Here is an 18,473-nt window from a genome sequence, read left to right on the forward strand (position 1 = left end):
GTTTTGTTTGTTTTATTTTCTTTGTTTTGCTCGAGGACTAGCAAAAGCTAAGTGTGGGGGAATTTGATAGGAGCATATTTATACGACTTATTTAGCTTGTTTTCTTGCATTTACATAGTTAGTTTATGCTTATTATAGTGATTTAAGTTATTTTCGTGTGTTTGTAGGTCCAAATGACAAAGTTGGTAAGAAAGTGCATTTTGGACCATTTTGGAGCAGTTTTGAGCCAAGAATGGATAGCACATGTATGGAGCAAGGTGGATGGACGTGTTTGAAGTTCAAAAGGCTAGGAATATGCTAAGGAGATGAAGAAAATCAATTCAAGACAAAGAAGATAAGGAATCAGCTCAAACGAAGGAAACATTATCCAAAACCTTATCTTATACAAACTAACCTTATCTTATCTTATCCTATCCTAATCTTATCATACCTTAAATCTAGCTGCAAGGGGACCTAAATATCTGACTTCTAGAAGGTTTATCCCTGTCTTAGACTAATGTTGCACCATCCTTTCTAGAATCCCTAGTAAGGTGGTGCCTCTCCCTTTCTAGAAGCTTACGAACCTGCCATAAGACACTCCTTCTAGAACCCCTAAATTGGTGCCGCATAACCTTAGGCCTTTTCCCTTCATAAATTGTGAAAACCCTAGCCTATAAATACATGTTTTCAACCACAATTTCGCACCACCACCCCCATATAATTCTACACCACAATTCACACCAATTCACATAAATTCATCAAGTGCTGCAGCAAGGAAAGGAAGGAGAAAAGGAGATTTGTGCCATGCCACCATCCAAGGGTTGTACCGCAAGTCACCTGCAACCATTGGAGATTTTCAGAGTTCTTCTTTCCCTCGTTTCGTTTCCATGTTTATTTTACTTTGCTTTTCAATTATTATGAACATGTGGAACTAATTTCTTTTTAGTTAGAGGTGAATTCGAAGCCATGATTATATGTTTTATATGAATTGATTGCATCCAGTTAGTGTTTCTTGAGTCTTGAATGTGATTTGTTTATCTAAGTTATCAAAACTTGTTTCTGTATGTTGATTGAGGATGCATACTTAATTTGCATGCATGAACTTGATGCTAGAGTATAAGGGAGTTTCACCTAATCATTATGAACTTATATTCATAAGTAGTAAAAGTCACTAGTCATGATTGTGTTAAGTAAATCCTAGGTAGGAGTATCATGCTTTTCATAGTTATGAATGCCTCGTCAATGCTTATAGTTTTCAAAGAACTTAATGACCTTGGATATGTCTTTCTATCATGTTTTTCATAGTTAGGGAACTTGATAAGGATAATTTGGTTGCGATGCGTATTCCATCCAATTCAATGAATTAAGGAAAATCTGATGGTTAATTTGTGCTATCACGGTTAACTTGGGGTGTTGTCATTCATAGTCTAAAGGAATAATAACTGGAAATTGGTTTGTATGCATATGTCATGTGTGGAGAAGGACCCTATAACTAGCCTTTCACCCTTTTCAATTCACCAAATTCGTTTTTATAAAGTGTTTTTATGCAAAGTTTCTGTTTTAAGTTTTAAATTCGTCAAAGACAATCCCCCTTTCATTGAGTCTTGTTAGTTGAGTCATAATCTGTTTTCTTTTAATCTTTTGAGTCAAGTTAAGTTTATTCTCGTCAAAATCACTTGTTAGGTCTAGAATTGAGTCTTTTTTATTGTTGGTTGCTGTTTTGAGTGTTTTGAGTCAGTTTGAAGTCTATAGAGTCTAATTTAGTGTTTTTAAGTCTTATTTGTGTTGATTAGCATCCCTAGTTAATCCCCAGTTTAGAACTATCCTTACTTACATCTTTACTATAGTTGTCAACCATAGGTTTTAATTTGTGTGTCAAGTTAATTTTCCAAAAGAACGATCCCTACTTGTATAACCTTTGAGCGACAAAGCGTTCATTGTGCAAAGTACGAAATAAATATGCAATAAATGCCACGACTTCAACGCCACCGACCATCACTTTGCACGACGAAGTTTCGTCCCACAACGTTATGCGCGACCAAAATTTCATCGCGTAATTAAGTAGTAATACGCATTAAATACGACGCCTTAAACGCTAACCAATTGTTTCATAGTGTTTTTGTGCGACGAAATCTCGTCCCGCAAAGGTTTTAGCGACAAAAGTTTTGTTATCTAAAGCCTTGCGCGATTAACTGAAAATATTTATTTTATTCGGTCTCAAAAACAGTTTCTCAACAAAATAATGTCAATATTATAATATTTTGGAAATCTGTTCTCGAAACGAAACAAAATAAATACAGCCCATATAAATTTATTCTTCCAAATTAATAATAATTCAGTGTCACTATTTAATAAACCATAAATAGACTAATAAAAAAAACTATTATAATTATGCGTTGGTCCAACCACTCTATGCTGCTCTGCATCACGTTCAACATCAAGCTTCAACTCCCCAAAACGATACTTGAACATGACGTCGATGCACTTCATCTAATTTGCATCACTTTTTTCAATGTCCCAATCAAGCTAATATGCAAAAATAAATAAATTATACATATCACTATTATATTTTATCTGAAGAACTAAATTATTATTTAACTAATTAATAATTTATACGTACTACTAATGCATCGACCTTGACCGTCTTTATCTCCTCGGGGACGTCTTTCTAAGACTCCCAATTCACTCTGCATTTGTCACGCACCAATACCCCGACATTGCCCCTAAACTTGTTCACCGCATCCAACGTCTGATATCGTACTAATTCTACGTAAGTGATTCGGTAACGGCTTTTAGCTGAAGAAGTATATCAAACGCATGTCGCAACTCTCTTCTTTTTCTTGTCCACCAACAAAATAAAAACTTATATTAGTCTACTTTAATATTTAATTAATTAAACAACCAACAAAATTTAGTACATATTACCTTTCTCAGAACCTTCGCCCTGAACTTTCTTTGACGAAGGACCACTAGAGTCCGCCATCGCGTGCCGAAAAATAAACAAAAATTGGAATATTAATTCAATGAAAGTAAAGAGTTTTCGGATTGAATTGTGAAGAAATAGAGCGAAACTAGCTATTTAAAGGAATTTAGACTACTTTGCACGACAAAACCTTCGTCATGCAAAACCATGGAGTAAGTACCGCAATCAACACTTTGATCAAATAACTAACAGAACCTTTGTGCGACGAGTCGCATGTCTTAGAATCATCACCACTGAAACTACAAAAGGACTTGAGTTATGAAGAAGAACTGATTGCCATACTTGATCAGACAGAAAAAGCTCTTCGAAACAAGGTAATTCCTTTGGTGAAAGTATTGTGAGGAAACCACAAGGTAGAAGTAGCTACTTGTCAAGCTCTTTTATACCCTCACTGTAACGATCTGGAATTTGTATTTGGAAGACAAACACACAGGTAGGCCACAAATAAATAATGGTTAATTATAATTCTAACTAACCACACTAAAAAAATAATCATTTTGTTAAATTTATGGCTACATCTAATATCCTGGTTAGACTGACTACATACCCTACACGAAGGGATCAAGCCATTCGTAGTTCCCCTTACACTTCTAGAACAACATACAAAAATTTCATTCCGATCTAACGATCAGATCTCCGCCAATCACGAAATCAAGTGGCAGCCAACGTTTTATTTTACAAAATTACAAATCCAATTTGAGAAGATCCATACGAAGGATTCCTGATCAGTAAGTTCCTAAGGTCCTCAAATATTACGTACGATAAGGTCTCAAAGTTTAGTGACGATGCAATGGTCGGATTGTCGATTCCTAAATTGACCAAGTAACGTATCGTAATGAATTTAGGTTCAAATGATCTACCTACGTCATACAAATACCAAATTTGAATTCAAGACATCTAATTTAGCTTAAATTGGCATCGACGACCCTCAGCCCAAGCGTAACCGCAAGTGGCGGTCAAGCGCCCTGACTTGCAGGAAAATTACAGTATTTCTAAAAATTCTCAAATTTTATAGAAATAAAGATCTCAAATAGTAGAACAAACTTTATACCTGTGGTGAAGTCCAATTTGGCCGGGACACACCTCAATTTGCCACGTATCCACCAGAACCCTAAAATTTGGGTGTCCTCGTTTCGACTCCATAGCAGCTCCAACGCCCCCTAAACTTGTTTGAGCTTTGTTCCTGGGTTACATAGGAGTGTTTTGGTGGTGGTAAGTGAAGGATTTTGCTTCAAGATTTGAGGAATGGCCGCCATGAACCCGTAGCCCCATCGTTGGGTTTTCATAAATTCACCCCAAAATTCCTTCAAATTTTGGGTGGAAATGGAAGAGGGAAGGGATAGATGATGATTGGGAGTGGTGGCTTGGTCTAATTCATTGGAAATCCATCGGAAAATATGGAGAAATGGGCTAGGTCGTGCGGGTCAAAGGGTGACCCGTTTCTTCCCCCCTCTCCTTCCTCTTTTCTCTCTTTTCCCTCCACTCCATTTTCTGATTGGGTAGTGCCCATTTCTCCCTCAGCCATTGCCATACACGTGGCACCTCACAATTTCTAGAGAAATCTAGATTATTGTCAAATGACCATTTCACCCCTAACTTCGCTCGTTCATATCTCATTTGTTATAACTCCATTTCATAAACGGTTTACACCTATGCGTGCATGAGATCGAACACTATCCAAATATGCCAAGAAATACGATAAAATATATGAGGTTAAAATACGTCCTTGTATAATTACGTTTAGTCAAGGGGGACATTTTCGTCATTTCACTTTATGAAAAAAATTCCATATAATCAAATTTTCAGGGTATTACACTCACTCTCTCTATCTCCACCTAAACCTTAAACCAGTGGCATTTTGGTTTTTCCACTAGTTAAGTTGTATAAATTTTGGGGACAAATTTTGTTTTTTTTTATTTTATTTTTTGTGTGTGTGTGTGGGGGGGGGGGGGGTAGACTGTTATAACACATACCTTAAATAAATGTATGTTATTCTCGAGTAGTGTGAAAGGACCAAAATGCCTCTGGTGTAGGTATATTGTATATGTATGGACTTTTGAGTTTAGATTCAATTCTTTCTTATTTTATAAAATTAGTGTTCATACCCACAAGTGTGTGGGAAAAAGCAGAAATGAATTGGACTCACGGAGGTTAGTTTCAATTTTTGGAGTGCGAATGGCAAAATCACAATTTCCTTTTGGAAAATTTTTGAATGGGCTAACATCGGCCTCACTCTCTCTCTCTTCTTCTTCCTTATTTATGCAAATTCTCCCCGTCTTTAACTCTCGATTCTCTCTCACTTTTTCTATTTCCACCGAGAGCAACCACCTCACCCACCCAACTTCAGCCAAATCTCAACCCCAAACAATGAATTTGGAATCCGGGTGGCCTAAGGAATCGTTGGATGGCCTCGTTTGCTAGAACTGGTGATTGGAAGGCGAATAACTCTAACTCGAGTTCTCAATGCAGTTCTCCTATGAAACCCGAGTTAAAACTCAACAAGTTCGAGGTCGATTAAGATTGGATTTAATCCCAGGTATCAAAACGGGATTAGTACTTTCGAAATGTTTTGTACTAGATAAATGATTATGATCCACTCACACTTTGTTTTTCGTCCCTCAGGACCTAGTGAAACCAAGGCGACCTTTGACAACGAGTGGGCTTGGCAGGAATGCAGTCTTCATACGAAGTAGGGTGATTACTCTTGCCTTTACTTATTAAGTTTGTACTAATGCGTAGCTAGACTTTCGGATATGTAATACACAATACATATTATGATACCTGTTGTATATACTACTACTATGCTCTAATATGATGTGATAAAGTATGGGGATGAAACCTAATGTGTTCCCCAGTGGGAGGTATATAGTGACTTGCATGATAAGTTTAGTAATTCAATATGTTGAGCTTTTTAGTACAAATTCTTTCACATCCTTTAATTATTACCTATGGCTTTGTCACCATTTTGGTGATGGCCAGCACATTTTGACCCCTAGTTTAATGGTTATCGAGGTCGAGATGTGTCATTTGATTCCTTTCATGAGATCTATGTTCAGAAATTGTCATTTTCAATGTTAATCATATTTGATAATATTTTGTTTGCCTTTACATAAAGTCATCACATATGCTTGTTAGGAGAGCTTAGGTTTTGTGAAAAAATAGAGAGATATCTAGTAAGAATTAGAGTCGAAGCGATTTTATACACATACCAAGTGTGGATAGTTTAAAGTCTAAGTGTTTGGGATATTTGCTACATGGTTTCCACAGTGATGCATTTGCTTAGAAAGGTATAACTTTAGTTTTGGAAGTGTAATTGACATGCATTGTTTTTCATTAATTGATACAAGTGATGTCTTTAACAACTTCATTTTTAAGTAAAGTGTTTGTGGGTAGCATAACGGGTAACCGTCGGAAGACACAACTCCTCCTACTAGGGACACCTAGGGGTTTAAAGGCTTGTTGCAAATACTTAGTGCAATCGTTTTGCCAACGGAATTGGGCTTAGTTATTTTTTTATAGTTATTTTCATATTTTGTTTTTAGGCTTTAGGTTTGGCTCAAGGGCTAGCAAATGATAGGTTTGAGGGTATTTGTTAGGATGCTAGTTTACACATATTTTGTACCTCTTTTGCCTATTTAATTAGTCATGGTTTTATATTAAAATAGTTGAATTTGATGATTTTTGTGCAAGTATTATAGGAAATATAAGTTGTGAACAAAAACATGGAATTGGAGGTTTAAATATGAGAAACACAAAGAATTGATGAGTGGGCTGTGAGCTGATGGGCTAGGAAGGAATAGAGGAGTGCAACAGATAGAGAATTGGACCTTCACAGGTAGCCCAATTACACTAGCGGTGCAAAATAATTTGACTTTGTTAGAACCAAATTCGCGTACCGCCGTGAGTGGTGGTTAAGCACAAATCCAATGAACCTGCAAAACAGTAAATAACCGTAAGCAAGCCTTAGGCCGGAGAGGGGGGTGTCGGCCAAAGGCAAAGAGGATTCAACTCCTTTGTTTAATATTTGAGTTGAGTCTTGGTTCACAACTAATAAGCTTTGGATGTTATGGTTTAAGTTTTGTTTTAAAGTGCATACAAGCATGCTCCTACGACTTAATCATTAAATGTATGCATTATGTTGCTTCATGAACTTCGTTTTTCACAAAATTTCATTCAAGATTGGCCTTATTGGAGGAGCATTCTAGCAACTTCTTCCTCCCATGTTAGTCATATTCTTCCCTCATTCATCCTTGGTGCCGAAACATAGAGGCCTCCTTCTTATGTGGCTTTTGGAGAACCCATTCCTCCAATCAAATTCAAGAAGACAAGGAGCTAAGAAGCAAAGTTCCTTCATCCATATCCATGGATCCAAGGAACAAGGATGCAAAGGAAAGAAGGCCCTCTCATAGGTGATTAACCTTTGCTAAGCAAAGAGGTGCTTCAAATGTATAAGTTTCTCAACTCACTTTGTTCTTTGAGTTGAGTCTTGGTTCACCACCACTACTAGGCTTTGACTTTCATGGTTTAAGTTTTGTTTTAAAGTGCATACAAGCATGCTTCCGCCATTTAATTGCAAAATGCATGCATTATGTTGCTTAATGTACTTAATTATCAAATATTTCCTCCACCTGCAGAACCCAATACCATGGTTTGACCATGGTTATCAACTCCTAACATAAGAGCAAACATCATCCTGTACACATTGGTGTTGAATGGTAACTCATATATTTCAAACATTTATGCCATCCATTCCTGGTCTCTTTGTGATATTTTTGAGTTAAACTGGTTGCGTTTTACTCTATTTTGGGTTAATGTGCAGTTAATTGTATTTTAGAGCCATTTGAGGGTAAATAAGGCAAAATGGTGCTGAAAGTGGAGAATTGAATAAGGATTCTGATGTAGAGAGAGATTCAAAATGTACAATTGAATATGGTGATGAATATGGCCTTTTGAAGAGCTTATTCAGATGTAGAGAGAGATTCAAAATGTACAATTGAATATGGTAATGAATATGGCCTTTTGAAGAGACCAATAACAGCAAAAAACGTCTAAAATAAATGCTCCATTATTGGAATGTCCTGGCATTCTATAACAACCTCTTTAACCTTATAAAACAGAGAGTTTTAGCCACTTTTACATAAGCTTTCCCTTGCGGGACGCCTATAGCTCTCTCTTTTCTTTCTTTAGCCTTTCTTCTAGAAATAAAACCCTGTTTCCCTTCGCCATCCGCTACCACCGAAAAAACCATGTAGCCGCGCTGTTCTTGAAAGATTTCCACATCATAATTGCTTCAAGGGGATTTCTTCTATGAATTTAATTTCACTCATGTTGCTCTTGATATTTATATATTCTGTAATCATGTTTTGTAATTAAGTTCATAGTTGGGGATTTCGATTTACCCTTGCAAAACTATTCTATGTTATTAAATTAAAGTATTCAATTCATCAATCTATTTTCTTGTTTCATTTACTAATTTTATAGTTTAATTTGTTTGTTTATCTTAATGTTTGATCACCATTAGGGTTGCTTATGAATTATTTAATCAAAGTTATAGTACACATCATGCTTGATCTTGGTAGACATGTGAATGAATGAAAAAACTGCTATGCATACATCCTGCCATATGATTTCTTTGGTTCTTTGAAGTTTTCTTGTTCTTAATGGATTCTTGCTAATCTAAGTTGAACATCACCACTAGATTGCAGATTAGGAGTACTTGATCACAACCACACATCAAATGGATGATCATAAATAAGTAAAACGAACCCTAGTTGCAGATTAGAGAGTTGAATGCGTTTTGACTTAATTTTCAGGGAATTGACTTGTAATGGTGAAATCGGTATCCCTAGTTCCATTCCCATTGTTTCTTAATCATTCTATTATTCATATTTACTTTCTCTTGAATTTTAAGCTACTTTACTTCTCAAATCAAAATCAAAACTCAATTTGTTAGTTTCATTGTTTAGTTAGGATTCACATAAAGCTAGTAATTTGTAGAGGTATAATCAGTCCCTGTGGTTCAACACCCTTACTTGTGTCATTATACTATCCTTATATTTGCACTTGAAAGGAATACAACAACATTTTGGCACCGTTGTTGGGGAACTAATTTCAACCCCCTCTAATTGCTTGCTTTATAAACCCTATCTATTTTTGTTTTCTTAGTTTAGATTTTTCATTTACAATTTAGTTTGTTTTGATTTTCAGTTTGTAACCAAGATGTATGGTGAATGTCCGTTATGTGCTAAAATTGGCCATCCCCTTCAATTCTGCCAAAGGTGAGATGGGTTTCCTACATTTGTTCGAGAGCACTCACACTACATGTGTTTCTCTAACCAAGGTCACTGCAACCATTACCAAATACATACAACTCTGCTTGTAGAAACTTTCATCATGACTTTTGGAACAACATACAAGCTCCAAATCAACCATTTGCACCTCCCTTATAGCAAGAATCATTTGACACTACATTGGAGGACACTTTGAAGCTACTCGTTCAAAACAATTTGCAATTTCAACAATCAACGAGTAGCATTATTCAGATCCACTGTTTAGCACTAACTAATTTGCAAATTCAAGTGGGTCAGATTGTCCAAGCTATAAATGAACATCAATCTGGTGGTGATGATCAATAAGAGAAGGAAGAACAACCAAAGGAAGCTTTCTATGCATATTTTCATAGTGAGGTTCTTGCGTTTTGCGAAGACGAAGAGCCTTATACTCCTTCCAAGCCATAAATTCCACCAATTCCTTTTCTAGGGAGATTTGTCAAACAAAAGCATGATGAGTCACCCATAGATGTTCTTGGTGAAACTGTGTCGGACATAGTGTTTAAAGCTCTTCCTCTATCCTCTAATTTAATTGAATGTTTTTCAAAATCTGTGCCGGATTCTCCATATTGTTTTACATCTTTTCAGGTGCCATCTTTGGAGTCTTTTAGAGATGATTTGCTGCCATATCAAGAGAAAAACAAATTGAAGTCGGATGACGAATCATTGTTGCCCATTCACCATAAGAAAGAAGATTCGGAGCTAGACGATGAAATTGCTACCTTGAACGAATTTCATTCATCCATTGAAATCATTGCTCCAGCCACATCTTCAACAATTTTCAAGGATATGCTTGAAGGCAAGGAGAGACAAAAACACCATCACAATCAAATCCTTGTGGAAATTCAACGCACTATATTCAAAGTCCCTCAAAAGAAACCACTTCTTCCAACCAAGGTTATGAGGTACCTTGACTTCTTGCCACCCTAGGTGTTCATCTATCATGGTACCATGTCTTGCCTAAACATTAAATAAAGCGCTTGCTAAGAGGCAACCTAGCTAGGTTTGTGTTCTTTCCTTTTATTTTGTGTCTTTTAGTTTTAGTTTTATTTCATTCCATGCTTGTTATGCCTTCCTGCATTGCAGCATTCCATTCATTTTTTTTTTTACGCATAAAAGACAATGCATAGTTTAGGTTTGGGGGTGTGGGATTGAAAATTTTCATTTGTTTTTAGTGTTGGTTAAGTTTACTTTTGCTTACTGATGTGAATGTATATGGGGGCTATGTTTACAAACAAAACTACAATGTTGTCATGAAAAAGTTTCGTATCTTATTTTCTTTTACAAAGTTGTTACTCTTGGAATTATGATGGTTAAAGTACGATGCTCAAATTATAGAAGAAGAATAATGGAGACTACCCTAGTGAGTTATTTTGAGCCTATTTGCTTCTTTGAGAGGGTTTATAAGTGCTTCTGCTCTTATCTTTTTGTTTCAACTTCACTTTAAATGATCTCATTATTTCTCTTTGATTGAATGCTAAGAATAATCCTATGTTGCAGATACCATGTGTTTATTATCATCTATAAATGAACTCATTGAGATGATGTTAAGCTATGCATGTTTTAACAACTAAAAGGCCTAATTCCCATCCCTTTGTGTGCTCTATTTACCCTTGTTTCAGCCAAACACTTTTAGCCTAGTTCTTTCATCACCCATACCAAACTCTATCAATTTTAGCCCATTACAACCATACCTTATAGTTTGGGGAATACCAAAGTGGGAATACCAAAGTGATGAAGACAAAGATAGATTGAGCCCTAGATCAAGAACGTGGCATGTACTGAGGTAACATGTGCTGGAATTGCAAAAAAAAAAAAAAAAAAAAAAATCAAAGAAGATGCAATTCCCAAATCTTCCCATTATCATGCATGGGTCATGGACGCCAAGAACAAATAACAAAGACCAATTGAAGTGAAGAGCCTGCTTATTTCATAATAAAGACACTTTGGTATGTCCCAAGCTCTAGTATTTCCTATCCTTTCTTTCATAGCCCATAGTCTAAGCCTTACATTACAACCTTGTGAAAGACGTAGGTGATCTTTGAGGATGTATTCATAGGTGTTGGTAAGTACATGTTCTATCCATATTCTTAGTGTTTGATTCATTTCATGAGATCAGTTCAGAAATTGTGCTTTTATTTCGTATTTCATATCTGAGAATTTTGATTCCCTTTTACATAATTTCATTCACATATGTTTGTGGAGAGACTACACCTTAGGATCTGAATGAAAATTTGAGTGATATCTGTGAGGAATAAAGTTAAGGCGAATTCTATCTTTAGCATTTGAGTATGGTTTCTTTGAAGTCATGAATCATGGAGTAATATTTTTACATTACACATGATACAATTCTTTGAAGTGGTAGACTTTTGGTTTGGATGTATGACTAAGCTTTCATTGGTTCTTATTAGTTTATTTCAAGTATGCTTTAACCAATTTGTTTGCAAAGCCTGTAGATGTTTGTGGGCGTCATCGCTGTAAACCCTCAGGAGACATAACTCCTCCTACCAGGGACAAATAGAGGTTTAAAGGCTTGTTGTACATGCTCAGCTCAATCGTTTAGCCAGCGAAAATGGTCTAGTTAGATTTTTCTTTCTTTTGTTTGTTTTAGCTTTGGTTTTGTTCGATGACTAGCAAAAACCAGGTTTGGGGGTATTTGATAACTCATATATTTCATACATTTATTCCATCCATTCCTGGTCTCTTTGTGATATTTTGAGTTAAACTGGTTGCGTTTTACTCTCTTTTGTGTTAATGTGCAGTTAATTGTATTTTAGAGCCATCTGAGGGTAAATAAGGCAAAATGGTGCTCAAAGTGAATAATTGAATAAGGATTCTAATGTAGAGAGAGATTCAAAGTGTACAATTGAATATGGTGATGAATATGGCCCTTTTAAGAGACCAATAACAGTAAAAAATGTCTGAAATAAATGTTCCATTACTAGAATGTCTTGGCATTCTATAACAGCCTCTTTAGCCTTATAAAATAAAGAGTTTCAGCTACTTTTACATAAGCTTTCCCTTATGGACGCCCATAGCTCTCTCTCTTCTCTTTATTTAGCCTTTCTTCCAGAAACAAAACCCTATTTCCCTTCATCATCCGCTGCCACCGAAAAAACCATGTAGCCGCGCTGTTCTTGAAGGATTTCCACATTAGAATTGCTTCAAGGGGGTTTCTTCTATGAATTTAATTTCACTCATGTTCTTGATATTTATATATTATGTAATCATGTTGTGTAATTAAGTTCATGGTTAGGGATTTCGATGTAGCGTTGCAAAATTATTCTATGTTATTAAGTTAAAGTATTCATCAATCTGTTTTCTTGTTCATTTACGGATTTTATAGTTTAATTTGTTTGTTTATCTTAATGTTTGACCAACATTGAATGTGGTGTCAAATACAATCACATACCAAAATGGCCATAACCACGTTGTGACTTGATAGGAGTAAATTTATGCGACTTAGTTACCTTGTTTTATTGCATTTTCATAGTTAGCTTGTGTTTATTATAGTGTTTTAAGTTATTTTCGTGTGTTTGTAGGTCCAAATGACAAAGTTGGCAAGAAAGTGCAATTTGGAGCATTTTGAGGTAGTTTTGGGCATCAAATGGATAGCTTATGAGTGGAGCAAGATGGATCGACGAATTTGAAGTTCAAGAGGCTAGGAATGTGCTAAAAAGATGAAAAAAATAAATCCAAGACAAAGAAGATAAGGAATCAGCTCAAAAGAAGGAGGCATTATCCAAAACCTTATCCAACCTTATCTTATCTAAACTAACCTTATCTTATCTTATCCTTTCCTAATCTAGCATTATCCAATCTTATCTTATCCAAATCAATTTGTGCCTTAATTCCAGCCATTTATAAGGGATAATTATGCATTTAAAATACATATTTCAGATTCTATAGGCCTTATCTCCTCTCCCTACAAAAATGGCGCCCCAACCCCTTCTAGAACCCCTTTTCCTAGTGGTGCCGCACCTTATATCCTTTTTCCTAATGGTTTTTTATGTGTAGGCCTAATTCCCCTTGGTTTCTGATTTTTTTTAACCTATTCCTTGTGGATTTGGAGTGCCAATCCTTTTCCAATGCTACTTAGGTCGTGCCTTTTCTCCCTATAAATATAATTGCTGCTACATTCATTCAGATCACCACCCTCTACCACCATTCACTACAAATTCGTGCCATATACATACACATTCATCCCTGTGCCTTAGATTTGCAAGGAGAAAGGAGATGAGACCCCTGGAGCCGTGCTTGCCATTCAAGACGTTGGATTGTTGGAGCGTTTCTAGGTGTATTCTATCCATTGTTTTAATGTTTAAATTTAATTGTCTTTGTTTAATTGCGAACATGAGGAGCTAAACTCGTTTTAGCTAGGGGGAAATTCAAAGCCATGAACATATTTGCAATATGAATTGATTACTTCTAGTTGTGATTTCATGAATCGTGAATGCAATTTACTTAACTATTTGATTAAGAACTTATTCTTGTTTGTTGATTAAGGGTGCACACTTAGTTTGCATGTAGGGATTTGATGCTAAAATATAAGGGAGTTTCACCTAATCGTTATGAACTTATATTTATAAGTAGTGGAGGTTACTAGTCACGATCGCGTTAAGTGATTTCCTGGCAGGAGTATCATGTTGGTTGTAGTTACGAAAGCCTTGTCAATGCTTATGATTTTTACAACGCTTAATGATCTTTGATTGTATCTCTATTATGTTGTCTTGTAGGGAACTATTAAAGAATAATTTGGTTGCCGATACGTTGTCTATCCAATTCAATGACTTAAGGAAAATCTGAAGGTTAATTAGTGCTGTTCACGGTTAATCTGGGGCGTTGAGGTTCATGGTTTATTGGAAAAGCAACTGGAAATCATTTTGTATGCAAGTGTGTCATGTGTGGAGAAGAACCTCTAGCTAGCCAATCACCCATATTTCCCCCAAATTCATGTCTAACTGTCTAAGTTTTTAATTTAATTGTCTTTACTTTAAATTCGTCAAAAACCCAATCCCCTTTATTTTGTTGTGTCAAGTTAGTTAGAATCTGTCCAATTTGTGTTTTTAAGTGTTTTCAAGTGTTTTGAGTTAAGTTAAAATTAATTTTCGTCCAATTCACCCTCTAGTGTCTAGTTTGAGTCTATTTGATTGTTTTGTGCTGTTTTGAGTCTTTTTAGTTTGTTTTGAGTTCTTTGAGTCCAGTTAAGTGTTTTTAAGTCTAGTTTTGTGTTTTTGAGTCATATTATTAGCAGCCCTAGTTAATCCCTGGCCTAAAACGATCCCTACTTTCATATACTACAACTATCTTAATAGGGTTTAATTTGTGTGTTAGAATATTTCACATCATGACTTAGCATCCACCAAAAAGAAATTGCCAAGTGTTTCTCTTTCGTCAATCTCCATCTTAAAATAGAATAAATCTTTTTCTCTTTGAGCATTTCCGCATCATGCCCGATTAGATGAGCTCTCAATTGTTGTTCGACATTACTAATATCCTTCGGGATGCAACCAATATTTTCAATTACTCCACTCTGCACCTCCAATAAACCAACTAGTTTACTTAATGAAATATTTCTTTGCACATATTGTTCAATCATGGTCTTTTTTTTCCTTCGAAACTCGAAGATGAGTTCTAAATAAGTGTGAGGTGCTTGCTATAAGGTGGTTGTGTCATTCATGAAAAAAATGTTACAACACTCTTTTCATTACCAATTCCTTTATGCAACACAAGTTTCGCCTTCCAGTCACTTCTAGCTTCTACCCTCCTACATTTCCGATTGGGTTTGGAATTAGCATCCACCTTTTTTTGCCTTGTTTACAACATACAAGTTCTATCCTTACCAAACAATCACCATCACTAGACTTTTTACTACCATGCACCTGAATCCTTAACCCAGCTACAAGTGCATAATTTTTGTAGAAAATATACCATTCATCCAACGAATCAAACTTCATTTTCAATATAGGTTTCAACTCATCGTCTATAGTTGGTACCACAAGTTCAACCATTCTTGCACCAAATTGATCTCTTGCACCTTCAACCTCTTTTTCCTCAATAATTTCTTCTATTTCTAACTTATCCCTCATCGAAACATAGTTCATAACTACATGCTTCAAATCTACACTACTCATCACAAGCCAGCACAAGTTTTACACCTATATATCTAAAATTGAATTTTTGGATTTCAACCACGTCTAGTGATAACCACCCAGCAATAGCTGATGGCATAAAAATCACCATCACAATCTGGGTTTCTTCATAGGTTGTGGAAGAAGCCCCCTTGTCACCTCCAATCCAAGCTGAGGTTCCATCCACCAGAAATCGAGCACTTACACCATTCACCAGCTCCCTATCTTTGCCTTTATTTTCCTGCAAATTCAACTCTTAGTTATCCTTTCTCCGACAAAAACACACCCAATGAACCAAAAAATAATTAAAAGTATATGATTACAAGGTCACGATCGAAACTAAGCTTTAATCCACCTGAAATCGAGCATTCGCACGCACTCTTCATCAGGTCCCTCTCTCTACTTCTATTTCCCTGCTAATACAACCCTCAACTATCTCTCTCTCTCTCTCCCCAACAAAAACACACTCAGTGAGCCAAATAAAATTAAAGTATAACATTACTTGGTCATAATCGAAACTGAGCTTCAGTCCATTTGAAGTCGACTCTTCACACCTTCACCAGCTACCTCTCTCTGCCTTTCTTTCCCTCTCTCAGGTGCAAATTAAACTCGTAGCTCAATCTTTCTCTTTGACAAAAACATACCCAATGAATAAAAAAAAAAGGTATGAATTACATTGGGTCGCAAAGACCCGATTCTAAAGTGTGAGCTTTTCAGCTCATAGCCGCTGGATTCCCATCATATTGCAAGGTAGCGCACCTTAGAAACGCCCTATAAAAGAGATGAACCTCTTTCCAGACCTAATAAATATCCATCAGCGGAGAGAAAAGAGAAGAAAGATTGAAGATTAAAGTTTTATCGTAAAGCCAAGGTTGAAATTATGGTTCTTTCTCTCTATGTTTTCAAATTTATCCATGTTGTCCTCGAATTTAAACATAAACTAAGGCGTTTTTTCTACAGCTAGGGTGTACTTTTGTCATGAACATCTAATACTCACTATTTTATATTAATCTCAGTTATTTTCCATATTAAGTAATTGTCATTATGCTTTACTGTTATCAAATAATTAGCCATTATTTGTGTGAAGAACTGAATTGTGACTGACATGCTGAGTTTAGTGAGTTACATAGTCGAGTAGACATGCTGGTATGATCTGTGCAGGTTCTTATAATTATCCATTGAGTGTAAAAGGTTTTGATTATCTAAATTTGTGGCAAGACATAGAGTGGATTGGTAGTTAGGAACATTGTTAGTATTTTCACTCACTAGTACAAAAACTTGTTTGCCCGAAGCAACAAATTTCGTCGCGCAAAGTATATTTGCGCGACGCTAAACATAAGACGTCGAGCAAGTGGTCTTTGCACGACGGTACTTTGAGCGACGAAAGAGTGCGTCGTGCAAAATAGTTTTGAGTGACGTAGATGTACCTTCATCACGCAAAACAGTTTTGTGTGACACACTCCTTCGTCGTGCAAAGTACTGTCGCGCAAAGACCACTTGCGCGACGTCTTGTGCGTCATGCAAGATTTTTGCGCCAAACCAAGAATGTTTAACCACTTTTTTTTCAACTTTGCACGACGCAGGTACACTACGTTGTGCAAAACAGCTTTGCATGACGCATGATGTACCCTGCGTGGCGCAAAGCTGTTTTGCGCGACGCCTAGCTTCGTCGCGCAAAGTCAACACGAAAATGTCCTTTTTTGTCTTTCTTTCCAGTGTTCTAACACAAGTCAAAAGCTCCATGGCTACCTTCCCCTCTTCCTCACCTGCAGACCTCCATAGCTGCCTGATCACACTCAGGTGATTTAAAAACCTCTATGTTATTCATCCAATTTTTTATATATGATTGTATTGAAATTTTGGTTAATATTACCCAATATATTGAAAATTTTGATCTCCTATTGATGAAGGCATTGTAGCACAAAGGGACCCCTTCTCTAACGTGAGGGTAAATACTCAGTTTATTGATCCCCTTGTTGTTGCACCTGCACTAGAAAACTCTAACGTATTAACTGAAGCCCAAATTAATGACTCTATCCTGAGAATTGAGAGGAAATGCAAGGTATACTTGTTCAGTTAACTTTAGTATAATAGTATATTTTCTCAACTAGTTGCACCTTGTAGAGTGAAGAAGCGAGAATCGCTAAAGAAGTTGAAGCTCATGAGTTGCAGATCCACAAGGAGCTGGAGAAACAAGAAAAATGTTTATGCTGGAGAACCAAGGACTTAACCAGTTGCATTAAAAATGTTAGTGTTTGTAGAGTAGTTAGGATGAGATAAATCACTGTTTATGCTATTGTAAAATTGTTTTGTCATTCATGCTAACATTCCTCTATCTGATAAATATGTAGGCAAATAGTGAACACCCAATAGCGAAATCGGTGGTGGAGCATGCTATGAGGCTGCTAAAGACGTTTGGATCAACTGAACATGTGATGGACGCTAAGGATTTTGAGGTGCACACAGGAGCTGGCGTTAGTGGAAGAGTTGGTGACAAAATGGTTTTGGTTGGGAATTAATATGTGTTTACAAATTAATATTTCTTGTAGTTTAAGCAAATACCAAGCAAAAGTTCCTCTAAAATAACGGTATCTTTTATTTATTAGGCCAAGCCTAAAATGAGATACATATATTAGTGGGTAAATTACATAGTAGCCCCTCAGGTTTAAGGTCTATTACAACCACATACAACATCTTTAAAACATTTCACTTTCATACCTCACGTTCTATTTTATTTCAAAATAATACCTCCGTTACATTTTTCATCCATTAATCTGTTAAATGCTGACATGGTTGCCACATTTGTGCCACGTGGTTGCCAAATGTGTGCCACGTGGCAAAAAAAAATATTTTTTTAATTTTTTTTTTAAAAACCTAAATCTTCTAAATAAATTATAAAACTAAAAAAAATAAAAAAATAAAAATAAAAAACCATTCAAACCCAAAAACCCCCCGACCCACTTCTCAATCTCCTCCCTCTTCACCCTCCCATCCCTTCTCTCTCCCCAAACCCACACCTCCCATCCCTTACAAACCGTCACCCTCACCCTT

General features: G+C 36.2%; 1 long non-coding RNA gene across 1 annotated transcript; it reads right to left on the reverse strand.

Annotated features, from left to right (window-relative positions):
* Positions 1 to 2,347: 2,347 nt before the first annotated feature.
* On the reverse strand, positions 2,348 to 4,405 carry LOC126605482 (uncharacterized). The gene is made up of 4 exons (XR_007616963.1): positions 4,014 to 4,405; positions 2,905 to 2,948; positions 2,600 to 2,818; positions 2,348 to 2,505 (listed from the first exon to the last, which is right to left on the reverse strand). It is a non-coding gene; the product is annotated as an uncharacterized LOC126605482 (long non-coding RNA).
* Positions 4,406 to 18,473: the final 14,068 nt, after the last annotated feature.

This window comes from Malus sylvestris, chromosome 15 (genome assembly GCF_916048215.2).
Source record: "Malus sylvestris chromosome 15, drMalSylv7.2, whole genome shotgun sequence".
NCBI classification, from domain to species: domain Eukaryota; kingdom Viridiplantae; phylum Streptophyta; class Magnoliopsida; order Rosales; family Rosaceae; genus Malus; species Malus sylvestris.